The 13272-nt window shown below is 39.0% G+C and overlaps 1 protein-coding gene across 14 annotated transcripts in view; it reads right to left on the reverse strand.

Annotated features, from left to right (window-relative positions):
- Positions 1-13272, reverse strand: part of AKAP13 (A-kinase anchoring protein 13) — a 352869-nt gene that overhangs the window by 168981 nt on the left and 170616 nt on the right. The window lies entirely within an intron of this gene.

Here is a 13272-nt window from a genome sequence, read left to right on the forward strand (position 1 = left end):
CCACCATTATATGCCAACTGATTTGAACGAGGCAAGTGGGTTTCTCCTCTAAAGGCTACAGCACCTCTGATTCCACTCTTGCTTCCAGAAGGCATACCCATGCCCGTAATGCCTGCTGTGACACAATACATAATCTGTGCTATGCTTTTACAGCAGATGAAAGAATCTTGGGGCATACAATCAACAGGGATGAGGCACACAATGATACCCCACACAATCTCATATTACTTAACTACTGTACCTGAGCATGCGTTTCAAGTGTTAAGCACCCTCTTCTACATTCAGCACAAATGTAAATGTCTGAAGCCCTAACTGTGGGTGTCACTATTCTTTCTCATTAGCTTGATACACAGTATGCTATACAGAGTTAGAGATTTCTGGGGACAAAATTTTATTTCCCAGCTATATGCTGCTAGACAAATTTCTTAACTTTTCTAAGCCTTAATTTCATAATATGCAAACACAGATATTATAATCTAAGCATTGTTTTGAGAATTAGAGAAAATGTGCATTAAAAACTACATCTATGGTGTTTGGCACAGAGCAGTCACACACGGATACTGCCTATTCTTCCTCCTTCTACTCTTTCATTCATTTAAAAAAAATTCCTAGTAAGCCTTCCCTTCTTAAGTAGAAAAACATTTCTACTTTTTTCTATTTTTCTACTTTTATCAGAAAATCCTGTTTTCTCTGAAAGCTTTAAACATAACGAAAACACTCCTCAAACAGCATTCTGATGAGGTTCCTAGCAGCTCAAAGATCAGGCACTACAATAGATTATGCTTTCCATCAACCCTTTCCTCCTTATCTGAAATGTTATTTTTCCTTTCCTTACAACATTAACACCTTTGAACATCCCATATCACATCATATTTTATTTTATTTATTTTTAAAACAGAGTCCTGCTCTGTCGACCAGGTTGGAGCGCAGTGATGCGATCTTGGCTCACTGCAACCTCTAACTCCCGGGTTCATGCAATTCTCCTGCCTCAGCCTCCTGAGAAGATGGGATTACAGGCACGTCCCACCATGCCCAGCAAATTTTTTTGTATTTTTAGTAGAGAGGTTTTGTCACATTGGCCAGGCTGGTCTTGAAGTGCTGACCTCAGGTTATCCACCCACCTTGGCCTCTCAACCTATATTACAGTTATTATAATCTCACCAAAGCAAACAGTAGATTGGTAAAGTATCCCTGAGATTCTGGGAGGAAGGTTATATTTGAGATCATTACCATGTTTTGAAATGGAAGAAACTAAAGATGTAAGAAATTACAGACATGCTATCTAGCCACTGAAAAACATGAGAAAGATTACTTCAACTGTCTCTCCAGAGTTTTTTCTACTAAGTCACACCTGTCTGTCATTAACAGTTCACCTGAGACTAATTGGAATTTTAAAGCTAAAAATATGCTACAGTGGCAGCCATAAAAAAGGATGAGTTCATGTCCTTTGCAGAGAAATGGATGAAGCTGGAAACCATCACTCTCAGCAAACTAACACAGGAACAGAAAACCAAACACCACATGTTCTCACTTGTAAGTGGGAGTTGACCAGTGAGAACACGTGGACACAGGGAGGGGAACATCACACACCCGGGCCTGTCAGAGGGTCAGGGGCTAGGGAAGGGAGAACATTAGGAGAAACACCTAACATAGATCACAGGTTGATGGGTTCAGCAAACCACCATGGCACTTGTATACCTATATAACAAACCTGCACGTTCTGCCCACGTATCCCAGAACTTAAAGCATAATAATAATATAAAAAAAAAACTTAAAAAAAAATATGCTACAGTGGAAAACCTATAAAGCAATGGAAAATCATGTACTGGCTGAGGGTAATGACAATTAAGTGTACTCCAAAAAACTACTATTACAATTTCCATGCCCAAGAGCTCCCCAAAAGCAGCTTAAAATAAGAATGGCATATGCTATACTAGATGTTTTACATATTTTACTAAGCTGCTATACTTTGAGTAAAATGACCTCAAACAGAAAAGTACTTGTAAAATACTCTTGACGGGTCAAATAAATGACTCAAGAAGTCAAACAGCGGGGAGAAAACTTCTATATCAAGTCACCTTTCAAGCCTACACTGACATAGTCACTAACATGCCTTACTGTGTGGCAGACATTAGTGGCATATCTGCTTAATCAGATTATCACATACAGCCATATTCCAACAAAAAAGATCTCTAAAAACAAAAACAGCTTTATATACCACCACTGAGCATGACCCAAATATAACAAGATTAGAGGGCACTGTTTGCCAAGGCAGGGGCAATTAAAAAGTGACACAGTCCATTCTCTGCGAAATGGAGTATTCTACCAACCTTACTACTACTAATTCTCAAATTGTTCCATTTATAATATCTAAACCTTAGAAAATCCCTTTCTCTAACTACAGCCTACTTACCTTCTACCTCTCCCACTCTCACCTTCCACAGGAATGCGCTTTTGTTGTCACAACTGCCTCCAGGTACTAACCTTTCAATCTCCCAATTCACGCCCCTGGGGACTTCTGTTGCTTCCTCATCCCTCTAGATGCTAAAGATCAGTCATTGCAATTATTTTTCCACTGACTTCCATGAATATCTGTTGCTACTGACACTCTTCCAAACTCATTTCACCTCCAGGTCTGGCTAAGTCCCATCATCCATTCATTTAGCAAGTATGTATGTGCCAGGCACTATTTAAGGTGCTGATGACGCAAACCAAAATCCTTGTTCTGTTGAACAAGGGGGACAACAGCAATCAAGATGAATAAGTAAAACACCCAGAAGATAGCAAATGCTATGGAGATTAAAGCAGGATTGAAGGTTGCGATTTTAAATGTGGTGAATCAAAGGAGGCCTCATTAATGTGACATTTCAGAAAATACATTTCCTGCTCTGTGTTACCACTGTATAAAACCTTTACTGGGTCCACCAGTAAAATCTGGCAAAACTCTATGCATAAGAATGTTTACTGCAACTTTTGGCATAACTTCATTAAAAACTGGAAGCAACCTAACCAGTCAGTTACTGGAGCACTAATTGGTAAATTGAAGAAGAGATCTATAGACTATTATGTAGCCATTAAAAATAACTGAAATAACCAGTCAGTTACTGCAGCGCTAATTGGTAAATTAAAGAACAGATCTATAGGCTATTATGTAGCCATTAAAAATAACTGAAATAAAAGTTCAATAACATTGAAATCTACAAAGTTCTGTGAAATAAGCAAAATAAAAAGTAAAAAAAATGTACATAAGTCTAGGCCATAAAATGCACAAATATAAAAAGTATCAGGGTGGTTGAGATATACATTTTACTAATGTTTTTAATAATTGCTTCAAAAGTCCCATTCAGCCAGGCCTCATTGCTGCTCAGTAATCCTTTTAGTCACCTGTATACTAATCTTCCCCTGCTGGGATTATTTAAAGTTTATATAATTTCCTCTAATGCCAAACATTAACTTTGCCTACTTCATTCTCAAAAGACCTTTTCTCCTTTCTTAGTGATAAGCCTGAGACCATCTAATGTAAGCCAAAACAACCATCATTACAAAAACAAAAAACAAAAAACAAACCACACACACAATGCATTTCCCCATTCTCTCCAACTTCAGGATACCCCTTCCAGACAAAAGTTTTGCTCTGTTTCCTCCTGCCCTCCTTGGGTCTCTGCTTCAGTAAATCATCCCCTGGCTGCCTAGGGTTTTCCACCCACTTCTGGACTAGTTCCTTCCCAACTCCAGCAGCAGCAATGCTTATTCAACCCTGTCCATCAGTTCTCACCCAAGGAATATGGCCCCCAGGGAACATTTGACAATATCTGGAGACATCTTTGGTTGTCACAACTCAGTAGTAGGAGGGGGTCCTACAATGCACAGGACTGCTCCCTACAACAAAGAATTATCAGGTCCAAACTCAGTAGTGCTGGAGTCGATGAACCCTGCTGAACCCAATGAACCATGTTCTGTCTTCCTCTTCCTCTTTCCTTCAAAGGAGGTAGATCTCCTTTCCAGTCATTTCAACATTTTAAGGCTTTGTGATCTGGTTCCTACTCATTTTGGTTTTTGTTTTTTGAGATGGAGTCTCATTCTGTCATCCAGGCTGAAGTATAATGGTGTGATCCTGGCTCACCACAACCTCTGTCTCCCGGGTTCAAGAGATTCTCCTGCCTCAGCCTCCCGAGTAGCTGGGATTACAGGGCATGCACCACCACACTTGGCTAATGTTTGTATTTTTAGTAGAGACGGGGTTTCGCCATGTTGGCCAGGCTGGTCTTGAACTCCTGACCTCAGGTGATCCATCCTCCTCTACCTCCTAAAGTTCTGGAATTACAGGCATCAGCCACCACACCCGGCCTCCTACTTATGCTGAACGCTACCAAAGCTTTGTCACAGGTTTCGGGTGATAAGTAAATCTCAAAATCCAGTGGCCTTTCTTTATCCCTGTCAACCCTGAGTTTTGCAGAATTAAAAAATGTTGATCTAGCTGGGTGTGGTGGCTCACAGTTGTAATCCCAGCACTTTGGAAGGCCAAGGCAGGCGGATCACCTGAGGTCAGGAGATTGAGACCATCCTGGCTGGTCAGGAGATTGAGACCACCCTGGCTAACACTGTGAAACCCCATCTCTACCAAAAAAATATAAAAAATTAGCCGAGTGTGGTGGCACGCACCTGTAATCCCAGCTACTCGGGAGGCTGAGGCAGAAGAATCACTTGAACCCCGGAGGCGGAGGTTGCAGTGAGTTGAGATTATGCCACTGCACTCCAGTCTGGGTGACAGAGTGAGACTCCGCCTCAAACAAACAAAAAAAAAGTAAGTCATTTTCTTTTTTCTAATTACTCCCAACTAAAACTTTGTTTTAATGGTCTAGCCTCATAAACTAATATTAAAAGACCATTCAATGAAATGTTTACTGAACACCTATTAAGTGGTAGGCACTATGCTAGAGGTTAGAGCTACAAAGATATATGACATCTGCCTCAACATTAATGTCTCAACATTAATTACTGTTAGCCACAGTTTGGCCCCCTGAAGTTATTGCTACCCTCACAGATGCAAAAAAGCAGGAAAGAATGTATTAGGAGTTTTACCCTTATATGTGTGGCACTATATTTATGCACTAAATATAGCATATTTCATCAAAATTAAGATGCTATTACTTGTAAAGCCATCATCATCTTATGTACTACTAAAGCAAAAAACCGTTGCAAATTAAATTATGATAAAATGGTATAACAGCATTGATCAAAATGTACCTGATTTCACAATTGGAAAGATGCACATTTGAAGACACTGTAACAGAGTATAAATAAAGTGAATTGTCTCTCTGAAGCACTGGTAGTGATAGTACAAACAGTTCACAGGAACCATTAGTTCCAGCATCATCTGCTTCACAGTATGCTCTGTTTAACTCAATGTTACCATGCACCAATGAAACCAGGAACCTATGTTCCCAAAGCATGCAACCAATGGACAGCAAACACCTGTGAAGAAAGGAGCTCACAGGCTTTATACAGAGCTGCAAGGAACCTCAGGAGTCCATGGCTTGGTACAATTTCATAAATACAACTAAGACACTAGTTTTCAAACTTTTAAGTAGCTGCATGTTTTCAGACAAAATCATATGCAGAAATAGAGTGGCTATGTGTGACAGGGCCAGTAGAGGGAAGGCAAGGCAAAGCCCTGCTCTCTCTCTGTCCACCCTCCTTCTTAGGTGAACTGTGAGGTCGATACCTAGAACCCTAGGCGTATCTGAATGCTCTATAATTCTAGCACAGATTTTCTTTATGTACAACTACCACATGTCCATTTTAAATCCATCTTCCGCATTCAGTCTCCTTTAGACTTGTAAAATAACTACTCAACATTCTCTTAAGTGGAAGCCCTTCCTACGACTACAGTTGGTAATTAAGTTGTCCGTCAGCCTTGTGTTTCTGCCATAAAGAGGACTATGGCTGGGCATCTAAAATTTACCTTGAAAAATGTGAACAAAGATTATATTGTAACCACATCAGGTCTTGCAGGACAGGAAAGGATAACCACAAATGTACTAGAAATTCTGGTTGTTTCAGTTGGTGAATTAAGAGGCACCATAGCCTCAGCTGACACTTTAAAAAACAAAGACAAAAAACAAGTGAAAGAAAGATCTGTAGACGAAGGAATGTAAATACTGCAGGAAGGTCTATAGAGCTTTCTACCGCCTTCTGCTTTATTTTTTAATTCCAATAAGGAAACTATCACCCTGAAGAAAAGAAGGTACTTTACCACCAACTGTGGCAATTATGCAGTACAGGCATTGTTCCATTACCACTACACATCAGATAGTGTTAAAGTCTCTTAGATCTTCACATTCAACCAGATTTCAAAACAGACTTTAAGATATGAAAGGCTGACAATATGATTACCTTGAAATTTTCGATCTTCTTGTCATGAGGTAATTAATATTGTTTTTAAACATCCTTAGGAGCCCTGAATTTTATCTAGTTTCCAGCACACTTCCCGGAGCAGTCTCTATCTTGTGAGCTCAGCAAGACTTGCTGAACTGCACCATAACAATCTTACTCATCTGTAAGTCCCACTGAGAACCAGGACCATGTATCTCCCGACCCGCTGATCTCCACTACTCAGCACAATCTCTTGACATACGTAGGTACTCAAGTATTTGTTGGGAGTTCACTCCAGGGCGGAAGAGTACAAATATTCTTCTGTTTTACTCACAATGTTTAAGATGGTTTGAGATCATCACTCTCTGAAGAGACAGATAATCTAAGGAACTAATTCTAGTACAACCCAATGTTAGTGGCAGTAATGGCCCAAAAGGCACAGGTGGCAAAGGAGACTAAAGCGTAACAACTAAATCCAGTGTGTGATCCAGATCAGGAGGAAAAATACTTAAAAGAATACTATTAAGCAGATGGTGAAAAGTAGAATATAAACTACTATATATTAGATTATTGTATTAATGATAAATTACTAATTTTGATAAATGCACTGTTACTGTATTTAGTGACTGTCCTTGTTCTCAGGAAATACATTCTGAAATATTTAGGAACAGAAGGTCACGATTCTGCAATTTACTCTCAAAGACTTCAGTAAAATTCTATATATGTATATATACACACACATAGATAAAGCAAACGTAACCAAATGTTAAAAATTGGAGAATTTGGATGAAGGGTATATAGGAGTTCATTGCATTTTTCTTGTATCTTTTCTGAGTTCAAAATTTTCCAAAATACAAAGTTAAATGTAAAATATTATTTTAATAAAGGCAGAGGTGACAATTCCTTCACTCTTCTGTGATTATTATTTACTTAAGATAGGGAAGAAACTAATATTATCTGAGTATCTACTTAAACAGATACTGACAGAAAATTTTAAGTACACTAATTTAATCCTCTTATCAGTCCTTCAAAGTAGTAGTATTCCGGTTTCAGAGATGAGGAAACTGGGACCAGAAATATTAACATACTTGTTCAAGGTATACTACATACATTAGCAATTTGATAAACCTCACTTCAAAATCAAACTTTACCACTTACAAGAAGTGAGAACTTGAGCTAGATATTTAACCCCTTTGAGCATGCATCTTGACCTATAAAAACTGTAACAGTCCTTTTAAAAGGTTGCTGTGAAAAAGCAAAGAAAGTTGTTGTGGAAATTAATGAGGACTACATAAATTATTTAACAATGCCTGGCACACAGTAGGCAGTCAATAAATATTAGCACCCTCTTACTCAGCACATTGTTAACAAGTAATGGATTTGAATCCAGGTTGGGCTGCTCCCAAAGCCTGTGCTCTCCCCCTTATATAATGCTGCACTGCTGTAAGAGGAAAGGGCTGGTCTTTATAGGAACACTTCATGTGGTACCCACAGCAGGAAGTATTCACTGTAATCTGAAGGCAACAAGGAGCAAAGAGGCCTTTAAGAGAAAATTTTTTTTATGAGTCAAAGGAACGTTCTCTCCAAGTAGAACATTTTTCAACACACATTCTCTGATAAAAAGTTCCAAAGTCCACCATCTGCTACATTGATCAACAGAATGGCGTGTGCGTTGAAGAGACTGACAAAATGTTGGACAAACTGCCTAGACCAAATTCTCATTCTCTGTGTTTAAAAAAAAAAAAAAAAAGCACATTCTACTCAAATGAAGGACAAATATTGATTCTGACAGGCTGGAAAATGGCATGCCCACATTGCTCACCATATTGTTCACAAAATTGACACCAACCTATCTTTTCCTACGAGGAAAAAAATACCAATTCACTACAAATTTATCTAATTATGTTCAACTGAGACTTCCCTAGAGGCTAAATCACAGTGTGGTATGGGAAAAGTACGGGTGCTGAAGTCTGAGTAGAATCCCATTTATACCACAGTCTGATCTAAGACAAATTATTTCGCTTCTATTAGCCAGAGTATTTTCATCTGTTCAAAGAAAAGTGGGGGCCAGGTGCAGTGGCTCACACCTGTAATCCCACCACTTTGGGAGGCCAAAGCAGGTGGATCACCTGAGATCAGGAGTTCGAGACCAGCCCGGCCAATATGGTGAACACCTATCTCTACTAAAAATACAAAAAAAACACACACACACAAAAACCTGTTGGGTGTGGTGGCGCACGCCTGTAACCCCAGCTGCTCAGGAGGCTGAGGCAGGAGAATCGCTTGAACCCAGGAGGCAGAGGTTGCAGTGAGCCGAGATCACGCCACTGTACTCCGGCCTGGGCAACAAGAGCAAAACTCAGTCTCAAAAAAAAAAAAAAAAAACAAGAAAAGAAAAGGAAAGTGGGAATAACAGCAGTTTTCTTACAGAGGCTCGAGGAGTAAGATATTAAGATATAAGGACAGAGATATATATTCTTTTTTTTTATTTTTTGAGGCGGAGTCTCTGTCACCCAAGATGGAGTGCAGTGGCACAATCTTGGCTCATTGCAACCACCACCTTCCAGGTACAAGCGATTCTCCTGCCTCAGCCTCCCAAGTAGCTGGGATTGCAGGTGCCTGCCACCACCCCCGACTAATTTTTGTATTTTTAGTAGAGACGGGGTTTCGCCATGTTGGCCAGACTAGTCTCAAACTCCTGACCTCGGGTGATCCGCCCGCCTCGGCCTCCCAAACTGCTGGGATTACAGGCATGAGCCACCGCGCCCAGCCAAGATACATTCTTAATATGCATACTACTAGTAAGTACTCATTAAATACTGGTTTCTATTTCCACAACATAACCACTTCCTTTTATTGTTAATATTTATCAACTGCTTAACAATGTATCAGATATTGAACTGTGCATTTGGTACACATCATCTCATTTACTCTTGTAATCATTCTGTGAAGGAGAATATTATTACCGTAATTTGCAGGTCAGGAAACTGAAGTTGTGAGAAATGTAGTAACTAAGCAATGGAGTCAGCCAGCATTTGGGTCAACAATCTAAACCACCACACATACCTACCTCTGCTGCCTACTTTGTAGCAGAGAATGCAGACAGACAAAACAAAAAATATATATAAATTTTACAAATACACATTTTGAGAGACTAGTATGCAAGTTCTAGATCATTGTGCACTATGAATATGGGTACAGCAGTTAGTAGTCCATGGTGTCTATGGTCATTTTTCTCTTGTTTTTTTATCCTGAGGGGCTACTTCACTCCCTTTCTCAATGAGTCCATAACTTCTGGAATACTACGTTACTCCAATAGCCAAAGTTGTATTTTTTTAGTTCTACCTTACTGTACTGCTTTCAAGATCTTGAAAAAGTGATTTTCAGCATACTGCCACTACATTAGTTATACATGCATCAATATCTAATATACCAACATTCACAAGATTAGTAAAAATTAAAGTTAAATCAATTTTCTACTAGACAGACATGTATATATTTATTGATATGATCAAGGTATTTAGTTGATTCCTCTTACTGAATCAGATTTAAGCCACCAACCTGATTCAACGAATAACTCTAAGGAATCAATTTTCAGATGCAATGTTAAGCTCAATCTCATTAAAGTAACCTTTTAACCTTAGCTGCACTTTGAAAGCCTGGAGAGCTTTTAAAAATCCCTATGTCCAGAGGCTGGGCATGGTGGCTCACGCCTGTAATCCCAGCACTTTGGCAGGCCAAGGCAGGTGGATCACCTGAGGTCAGGAGTTCGAGACCAGTCTGGCCAATGTGGTGAAACCCTGTCTCTACTAAAAATACAAAAATTAGCTCGGTGTGGTGGTAGGCGCCTGTAATCCCAGCTACTTGGGGGGCTGAGGCAGGAGAATCACTTGAACCCAGGAGGCGGAGGTTGCAGTGAGCCAAGATCACGCCATTGCATTCCAGCCTGGGCAATGAGTGAAAACTCCGTCTTAAAAAAAAAAAAAAATCCTTATGTCCAGATGGCATATCACATCTATCAAATCAAAATCCCTAGAGGTGGTCCTCAGGCATGAGTGTTTTTTAAAGCTCCCGCAGAGACTTTAATGTGCAGCCAAAGTTGTAAAACACTGCATTAAAGCAATCTATGGTGGCAGTTATCTAAAAAAGAAAAGCAGAGCTAATACTGGCCACATTGCAATGAATATGGGAGTTGCAAACATCATTTCCTTTGACCTAATTATACAATTCCTTGAAATTTAGCCTAAGGAAATAATTTAACAGCAGCAAAAAATCAGTAGGTAAAAGATAAGGCTCACTCCAGTACTCATTAGTTTTAATTTTTTTAAAAATCAGAAATTAATATTCAATATTAGTTGAATAATTTAAATACTCATAATAAACAAAAGAGGGCCTCAAGAATACTTATAAAGACCATAGAAATAGAAAATATGACAAAGTGAAATTATCAGACTACAAAACGGAGGATGAGCTGCAACTGTTATTAAAAATTCTATAATGTAGGAGGTAATATCTGATAATGAAATAAACCTGTCTTATGGAGGTGGCCTCTTACGTGGCCTCATGAATATTATTATGTACAACTTAATTATTAAAAATAAATAAATAGGCTGGTGCAGTGACTCACACCTGTGTTCCCAGCACTTTAGGAGGCTGAGGTGGGAAGACTGCTTGAGGCCAAGAGTTCGAGACCAGCCTGGGCAAAACAGAAAGACCACCTCCACTCTCTCCAAAAAAAAAATTAGCCAGGCCTGGTGGTGCACACCTGTAGTCCTAGCTACTTAGGAGGCTGAGGTGAATAGTCAAGGCTGCAGTGAGCTATGGTCTCACCACAGCACTCTAGACTAGGTGACAGGCAAGCAAGAGGGAGAATTAATTGATTATTTTATTTTTACTGGTTTTTTTGTTTTGTTTTGTTTTTTGTTTTGAGACGGAGACAGCAGGTATCACAGGAACTCCTTGAAACGAACACAGGAGAAATAAACCATGAGGCAGACATCTGAGCTTAGGCTCCAATGCAGTTATATTTAGTTCACTCTAGACCAACACCAACATCAAATAGATCCTCATCTAAGAAACAATCCCAGATAATCTTTATTCACTCAGTAATGTACTTTCTCTTTTCCAACCTTCTCACTCCCCAGAGGACTCAGAGTATCTAAGTGATTTTAAGTTATAAGTGGCATTAGATTCTCACAGGAGTGTGAACCCTATCCAGAACTGCATATGCGAGGGATCTAGGCTGTGCGCTCCTTATGTGAATCTAATGTTTGATGATCTGTCACTGTCTCCCATCACCCCTTGATGGGACTGTTTAGTTGCAGGAAAACAAGCTCAGGGCTCCCACTAATTCTACATTATGGTGAGTTGTATAATTATTCCATTATATATTACAATGCAGTAATAACAGAAATAAAGGGCATTATAAATGTAACGTGCTTGAATCATCCCCTCAACCATCACATCCCCTCCACCCACAGGTCCATGAAAAAATTGTCTTCCACAAAACCAGTCCCTGGTGCCAAAAATAATAATAATTGGGGACCACTGAAAGAGATTTCTATTTAAATATTACTTAAATTTGTATTTATACACAAACTAGGTTGCTCCATGTCAGAACTTGTGTGTCTTTGTCTATTCCATGACAGTTATTGGCTTACTAGCTACTTAACTGTCTTCCGTTTAACCAGTGCTTCATGCTACTTAGTGAGGCTGAGAAACACAGGCCCCTGAGAATTATTTTGAAAGTGAGAACATTACCCCTGTTGACCAAGATCAACAACAGCGGTAATGAGAACAGGAAAAAAGAGAACTGCTTACAAAATAAGCTGAAACTTGGAAAGAATGATATAACTGAATAAAGTAATTTCAAACCGATGACAGAAAAGAAAGTCAAATTTCCAAGAATTGAGGGGGAGGGGACGGCAAAGGGAGGGAGGAGGAGGAGGGAGGGAAAGGGAAGGGAGGAGTACACATCTTTAAAAGGTCAAAAAGTTTCTTTAGCTTTCTCGTGGGGCAAAAACACAAAACAAAATCAAACAGAAACCCTGTAGGATTACCAATTTTTAAATAACAGAACCAGGAGAGAAAGGAATGCACAACCATTTCTTTCAGTTTTATTCCTGAAGATCATGAGAAACTTAAATATGATAGAAAGATTAAGAACTAAGTATGAACCCAAAACTCCAGTGTAATGGTGAACGTTAAAAATCAGCTGATTAACAAGCTTCCAACTTAGTGGACAAGTGATGTGTTCTATACTTACAGAAACTGGTAACTGTAATCACAATGAAGTCATCACTCTGTAAACTAGCTTTTTCGGTTCAGAAAAAAAGATAAATTTTTGCTCATTTGTCTGGGCAGGACCCCCATCTTCAGGCATGAAGTTCACTTAACTATGTATGAGGTTATCATCACTAAAATTCAAGAAAAGAACCCATATTCAACAAGTCCAATAAGCTTCTAATGACCTTGAGTATTTTTATATAGCCCACTGACCTGACTGGGCACTTTTCGTAAGTTATAATTAAAGTTGATTATCCTACTTAAAAACAGTTACATTAATAAAATAGGTCCTCATAAAAAGATAATGTCTTTTGGACAAACTAGATGTGACTTTTCTCATGTTTCTCCTGTAATTTGTTGCTTTTGCAGAAACATGTAACATTGATTTACTCACCCTAATAATAGCACTGCACAATAAACAGGTAAGGTGGGTCAGAGAACTTCTCAAATTACTTATGAAAAATTAGATTTTTTTAAATTTTCCAATTCATCACTGAAGCAAAGATTCTAAAAATGAACTACTGGAAAAATGAAATTTAATGTGCACAGGTTCTAGGGAGAAAAGTTACTAGCAGAAGAGAGAAGCATAGCATAGATAGCAATATGGCATGT

This window comes from Macaca thibetana, chromosome 7 (genome assembly GCF_024542745.1).
Source record: "Macaca thibetana thibetana isolate TM-01 chromosome 7, ASM2454274v1, whole genome shotgun sequence".
Lineage (NCBI taxonomy): Eukaryota > Metazoa > Chordata > Mammalia > Primates > Cercopithecidae > Macaca > Macaca thibetana.